Source organism: Bacillus rossius, chromosome 1, assembly GCF_032445375.1.
Source record: "Bacillus rossius redtenbacheri isolate Brsri chromosome 1, Brsri_v3, whole genome shotgun sequence".
Classification (NCBI taxonomy): Eukaryota; Metazoa; Arthropoda; class Insecta; order Phasmatodea; family Bacillidae; genus Bacillus; species Bacillus rossius.
In genome coordinates, this window is record NC_086330.1 from 258,562,500 (window position 1) to 258,570,094 (window position 7,595).

Genomic DNA, 7,595 nt, shown 5'->3' on the forward strand with positions numbered 1-7,595 from the left:
ATACACAAATCTTGGCTACGCCACTGCCTGTATCTCAATAATAGCTACACAAAATGAAGAATGTCACATAATGAAAGTTTTAGAGTACCAAATTCCATATAAAAAAAGCTCCTACAGTTTAATTACGCTTACCCCAGAGTTGAGCTAAAATATAAAACCCAAAAACACCCTTCTTAAAGTTGAAATAACGTGAGTTAGAAAAAGAAAAACATAAAAGAACAGTATTTATGTTTTAACCACGTAAACATTTATTATTTGCAATAAATAGTATTTAAGTGTAATAAAATAAAATAATTATGTACAAAACACAGTTTATGCTATTAGACGTTTTGCGCCTAATGGAGTATCCTCCTCTTCTCTTTCTTCTTCTTCAAATAGGGATTCCACATTCCATTCCTCATCAGAATGTACATCGGCATCCTCATCTTGTAATTCTAGTTCACAATTCTCACAGGCAAGGCCTGTGCAGCTCTTGCAACGGTGGAGCATAGTAGTCCTGCTTTCATGCAGCTGCAGGCTGCAGTACTACAACCTTTCTTGCATTTGCAAGAGATTATGGTTAGAATGTGGTCCGGGGCTGCGTTCTGCGTAGTTCTGGTGGGGACCACCCAGCATCTGGTCAGTGACCACCCCCACTCTGATGGGACAATGTAATTCCCCAACCATGTTTGGACCTGGAGATATGTTCTAAAAATGTGATGTGTAGCTGCTTCTGAAGTCGGTGGCAGTCTAGCCAGTTGAAATTTGGGTTTGGCCACTGATTTTTGGAAGAGCTGGAACCTCAAATTGTCCAGGGAATTGGTTTCGATGATCCCTCCATACAAGGCCACAAGAAACTTTATACCAGCCTCAGCAATCTGCGAGGTGGTGGCTTCAGCATCTGTAAAAATGGCTGCGATATTTTGAATGTTCGGGGTCTTCTCATATATCTTGCAGACTTTCTTCTTTCCTTGGCCAAATGGGGTTGACGTCGTATCGCATCCACTCACAGCGTGTAGGAAGGGAATATCTCTTCTGTTTATGATGTTGCATGATGCTGCTGAATACAACAATGATGGTGCTTTGCCTCTCCCACTCTTCTCAAAATAGATGTTTTGGGGAATATTTGTTATTGAGGATAGACCTGTCAATATCACGAGAAGATCAAAATCTTCACCCGTTATGACCGCACTGTCATATTCAGAAGCTTTTGTGATTGCTGTGCGAACGACCATTACCACTGCATCTTCAGCAGCCTGTTTCACTGCAACCCCATTGGCTGTCAGTTCTGTCATCAGCATTGTTATGAGGTTCTTTTTGTTTTCATCATTTGATTAAAAATGATCTTGGGCTATTTTAACTGCAGTAGTTCCTGAAAAGATAAATTTGGTGGCTGTGTGAAGTACAGCTCGGCGAGATATTTCGGCTGCTTTAGTGCTTTGATAGGTAGTGTTGTCATCGAACACTATTGTTGTATTACGTCCAAATTATTTCAGGACATAGTCTACATAAGTCTGGCACACTGATTGAAAAGTAGGGGTTGTGGATAAACTCCATACAACTTTATGGAGTAGAAATCCTCCATCAATTACAGCATATTTTCTGCTACCAAAGTTTGTCTCACCTTGGAGAGGGGTGAATGCTGCATCATACAATGCTGATTTGGTACTTTTACGCATTCCTTCCTCAGTAAAGAGTGACATGGGGTATGGTGCAGGTTAATATGCGAACAATTCCTTGAGGTCTTCGTCAGACTGCTTGGTAGTGCCGACTCTCTGAAAAAATGTAAGTGGATCCACTGTGAATTTCTTGTCTGTAATTTTGATGGAACAGGAAATGGATGCGAGAGTTGTCACCTTGTCCTTTCGTTTCAGGTTTAAATTGTCAAACGGTTGTCCCACAATTTCGTTCATGCAGTTGATTCCAATTTCCCGCGCAGTGTGACAGTTAATTTCTTCATGGCCAATTTCACCTGTGCTTAAAGACACAATCTCCTTGGTTTCTAGCAATGGAGGGTGTGAAGCTAATAAAAGGGTATAAAAAATATTATACGAGCATAATAATGATCAGGGCTTTTGAGGCTGTCCGGATGTATATTGAAAAAAAAATCTATGCTCGTTTCCGATACACTTAAGAGATTGATTTTTAAAATTTAAAACTATATTAAACTTTTGTTGTTGTCAGACATTTGTGAGGCAGTTTTAAAACGATTTCAATTATGTTTATGCCTACGGAAACCTACAAAGCAGACCTTTTAAACAAAAAATAAATAATTTTAAGATCGGAGCTTTAGACGAAAACCTATAATGTTACATATACAGAGGATCGAATTTTGGCATCTCATTTAGTCCAAAAAAAGGGGAGGAAAACGTAATTTATATTCAAATTGCACAACAACCCATAAAATTTATGAATTTAAAAATAATTGCATAATAACCTGCCAAACTCCTTTCACAGATAAAACACTGTCCTGGCCCGCTGGACGAGGAAGCCATTGCGGGTAGCGCGTTCGCGTATTGGCTATTATTTTGAAAAATGTCACGTAGAAACGAACGAGACCGCACCAGAAACACAACTGAAAGATATTTGAAGCTAGGATCTCATGGGGGTGGTGAAAGGAACAGTTCAGTGCACCCGATGGTCTGAAATGTCCCGTTAGGAATAATACAATGGGAAGGGGCTGGAGGGAAACCTCTGGCACCCCACCCTCCATTCCGACCCCACAAAACATTATACCTACCTACTTCATATTTCTTACTCCACAAAATGGTAGGAGTTTTTCTAACATGGAATTTTATCCTCTAAAACTTTCATTATGTGACATTCTTCATTTCGAGTAGCTATTATTGAGATACAGGTATTGTATCTTGAGAATAACCCACTTTTTAGACAAATTAGTCAAGATTTCTGAACTTTGACGATCAATAGCAGCTAAACGGCTGCACCGATTTTGACGTTTAAAGAAGTTATTCGACGTAAAATCTTATTTTATTTTATTTTGGTAAGAGTATATTTTTTTTAAGAACCACTGTTTTTAAGTAATAAGTAAAAAACTGAAACGAGTGCCAAAATTTTGCGGTTTTTCGGCTGCCACCAATTTTCAACAAGGATTTTTTGGTAGAAAACTTGAGTATAGCTCTACATGGCACACATAAACAACCCCTCCAAGTTTCATTAAGTTCCGATTTAATGCAAGGTACCCCCCCAAATTGAACCTCTGCCGACTGGACTACAGGCCTAGAGGCCAGCCCCTGCCCCAGATGCCTCCGAAGAAACACCATTCAGGGCACAAAATCGGTAAAGGCCGGGCGCAAGGTTAGGTGAACGATCAGCCAGGTACTAAGGCGCCACCCAACTCCACCCCTCCCCCAGTGATTCCAAGAAAGTCGCGCCTGGGAAACAACAAGCCAGCCCGCTGCAGACTGACTCACCAACTGCTTCACCGCAGCTAAATCCCGCGGAGAAGCCAGCGATGAGTGCGAGCGACTTTCTGAAGCTCGTAGGCCAATCGGATGCCATTACACAGGACCCTAACCTGTCACACGTCCTGGAACCAATGTGCATTTTAATGGCTATTTGGTGTAATCCGTCCAAGTCAATAGAGGACAAAATAAAGGCCACCACAGGCTTCGTGACAGCATTAGCGGCCAGCTTTAATGCCGCACACCCTTAATTTAGGTTCTGCCATTAATCTTACCCCCGTAGACAGTAGATTAAGTACCATCCTTTACTGGAATGCACGAGGAATTTGAAATAAAATAATCGAATTTACCGATCATTTAATTAAACATAACATTAAAAACGCGGCGATAAACGAAACACACTTAATTCCAACAGATCGTCTAACTATCTTAAATTACACTATTTATAGGCGCGACCGCGATACCAGAAGTGAAGGGGTTGCCCTACCAATCCACAGAAGTATACAACATAGTGAATTTCATTTACCTGAATTTAATAAATTAAAAGCTGTTGCAATTACTTTTAAAGTCAATAAACAACAAATAGTGCTTATTTCGATGTATGCACCACCGGGCAGGTCACTAACTGAAAACGAGCTGGACACTTATATGGCTCAACTCCCACATTCCTAGCAGTCGGCGATATTAATGCCAAGCATAAAGACTGGAACTGTCGGAGCAATACAGCCAATGGCCTACTGCTGCAAAGACGAGTCTAATAACAATTATCAAGTACATGCTCCCTCAGAGCCCACGCACGATAGCGGAGTACTAAGGCACAACCCCGATATTTTAGATATTGCATTAATAAGAGAGTTCAAACGGGATTCGAACTCAGAGTCCTTCACGAAATGTCGTCTGACCACTTTCCAGTACATCTGCTATTAGATGACGTGCACACTGACATCAGTTCTCCGAAAAAAATTAAAGACTACAAGAAAGCCGACTGGAGAGGCTTTCAGACGTATTTAGTCGATAATTTGCCTGCAGCCGATGCTGCCAACTTCGAAACGAAAGATAACATCGAATCAGCAGTCACTGAACTTACAGTTAAAATTCAAACTGCAATTAATTCGTGCTTCCCAGAAAAGGTGGTTAGATTTAAGCAAGATGAATTGCCGGTGTATATTAGGGATTTCATTTCTCAGAAAAATAGATTAAGGCGCGAATATACTCGACGTAGCAGCGCGACATTAAAGCGCGAATAAATGAATTACAGAAAATAATTTCCGATGAAATAACTCTATGGAGGAGCAGCCAATGGGAGACGAAAGTCTCTCAGCTACAGGTGTAAGATGGTAGCACCTGGAGTATGACAAAGCGGTTCCTCCATAAGATAGATAAAATACCTCCGCTACAAACTCGCACTGGGTTCGCTTTTACACGGACAGACAAGGCACAAGGCTTCGCGAATACCCTTGAATTAGCCTTTCAACCTAATATCGAACCCTGTGATCCGCAATTTAATGCCAGAATATAAAGATACCTTACAATTAAACTTAATCAGCCTTTAACTTCAAAACCTTACTTAACTCAATCTCAGGAAGTTAAACAGGCTATCAGGCGTATGAAACCACGTAAGGCACCGGGAAACGACGGCATTCAGGCAGTAGTCCTTAAGAAACTGCCCGACGAAATTTTAGAATACCTAGCTCAATTAATAAATGGAATACTTAAACTACAGTATTTTCCATCGCAGTGGAAAGAAGCGAATGTGATAGTTTTTCATAAATCCGGAAAAGACAAGACACCGCCCCAAAATTATAGGCCCATTAGTCTGCTGAGTACATTGTCAAAAGTAGCCGAATGCATAATTCTGCAGCGACTAAATGCTCACATTAAAGAAAATAACGTACTGCCGGACGAACAATTTGGTTTTTGCAGCGCGCATTCAACAACGCATCAACTGGTCCGTATGACAGAACAAATAATAACTGCGTTCAATCAGAATAGCTATAATCCCACAGCGTTTTTAGACATAGAAAAAGCCTTTGATAGAGTACTTCATGAAGGCTTAATTTATAAATTATATAAAACTGGCTTCCCCGATTGTTATATTAAATTACTGGCCTCGTATTTAGAAAATCGATCGTTTAGATTCACGACAGAATAAGGAGCACAGTCCGATTTAAAAATAATTAAAGCAGGAGTCCCACAAGGCAGCATTTTGGGGCCGGTTTTATTCAATATTTATATCCATGATATGCCTAAGCCCGCACACCGATCACTTCAGTTTGGCTGCTACGCCGACGATACGGTATTGTTTAGCAGATCTTGTATTCTAGAATTCGCAGCAGACAGATTGCAAACCGCATTAAATTCAAAAGAACCGTGGTGCACAAAATAGCGAATTAAGGTAAACCCTACTAAATCAGAAGCTATAGTTTTTACGCGTAAACATCTCCCGACACTCGAAGATAGGCCACGACTAACACTTTTCAATGAGCAAATTCCTCACAAAAATGTGGTTAAATATTTAGGCGTGCACATGGATAGGAAAATACTATGGCGCGATCACATAGAGGCGATAAGAAAAACAACAGCTTTTACTAGGCTCATGGCCCTCTACCCCGTAATGAGCAGACGATTTGGTAGCTCTGTTAAAAACGGAATAATTTATAACGCGCTAATAAAACCAATAATCACGCACGCAGCGCCGGTATGGGCAACAGCACCGGAATCTCACTTAATCAAGCTACAGAGAATTCAGAGTAAGAGTATTCGTATTGCGACAGATGCGCCTGTCTATTGCCCCGACAGGGCCATGCACAGATAGCTCAAACTCGAACTTTTAAAACATGATTATTTCCGAACTGCGCAAAAATTCTATGATAAATGTGCCATAAGCAGAAACCCATATATTTCATCACCGGGCGAACAAGATCCAGAGTTGCATGGAAAATATCAAATGTCAAATTCAATCTTGCTCACAGACATCCGTAGTGTGCTGTGGCTGGCTGAGCGATCGGCCAATCAGCGCGACGCAGTTTTTTTTTAATTACTCTCCCGCGAGTTGAAACTTTAAAATTATAGACAACATTAAAATGAAATAATTTGCTAATTCAAAATGGTCCGAAGCTCGCAGGTGTAGGTTTGGCTCCCGGGAGTTCACTGCCTGTTGTGTTAGGGCTGACTCCCTATGTCCGATGGGCATGGCCCGCCTGACAGGTTTCACCTCCAGTGCCGGTTGTGTCTCTGAAAAACATGGGATTTTGAATTTAAAGCTTGCAACAAATACCAAAATGCGAATAGGTCTTTACTTAATTCACCTGTAACTTTATACGCAGACAGTTCTTCTATATTTAACTAGTAGTATAGTAGTAGATATTAGAGATGTGTAAATTAGTAATAAGTCCTAGCTACTAAGTAATAGTCATCAAAAATATATACTTCAAAAAAAATTATAAAAAAATCAAAAAATAATATTTATAGTTATTATTTTAGTATTATCTTAAGCACTGCACGTCCATCCCTGAGTTGGGTGTTTGCATATTTCGTAACGAAATGCCTAGTTTTTAAGTCATTTATCTTTTTTTTCTGTCTTAGTTTCTTAGTTTTTTAGGTGCTGACTGGCGGCGGAGTGAGTGGTCAGTGTAACCACTCACCACCAGGGGCGCTTGCGTCCCTGGTCAAATATTCCAGATACAAATAAAATTCAAAGCGGACCACGAGTCCAAGTGCCCAAGCCCCGCATGATAGACTCTTTTCTACTCTGTCCAATAATTCATCCAGACCATCCTCTGTCTCCTGTAAATTCCTACATGTAATGCATGCCAATTTGCATCCCGCATGAATGTGCCCAGGGTTTTCCCTGTGTCTATGGAGGTTTTACCTGGGCCCAACCTATCTCTAGTTATAGCCTAGATTTAAGAGTGAGGGGAGTTAGTCATGGCGCCATTCGTTGCCATAGCTAGCCAATCCCCTCCTAGCACACGATGCATGCGACCCTTTCCCTGCATGGTTAACCCCAGCATGACTAGGCGTATAGGCTTCGGCCTGAGACACAACTAGGTCCCTCCCTAACCCGGACCCCTCCAAAATACAGTTAGTTTTAGTTAGGTTAGAAAAAAAAATAAAATCAGGACCTCGATGGTCATTTATAACGACGCCACTTCTGCGATCTTGGATTCTACAATTTTTGAAAATCTGTAATTA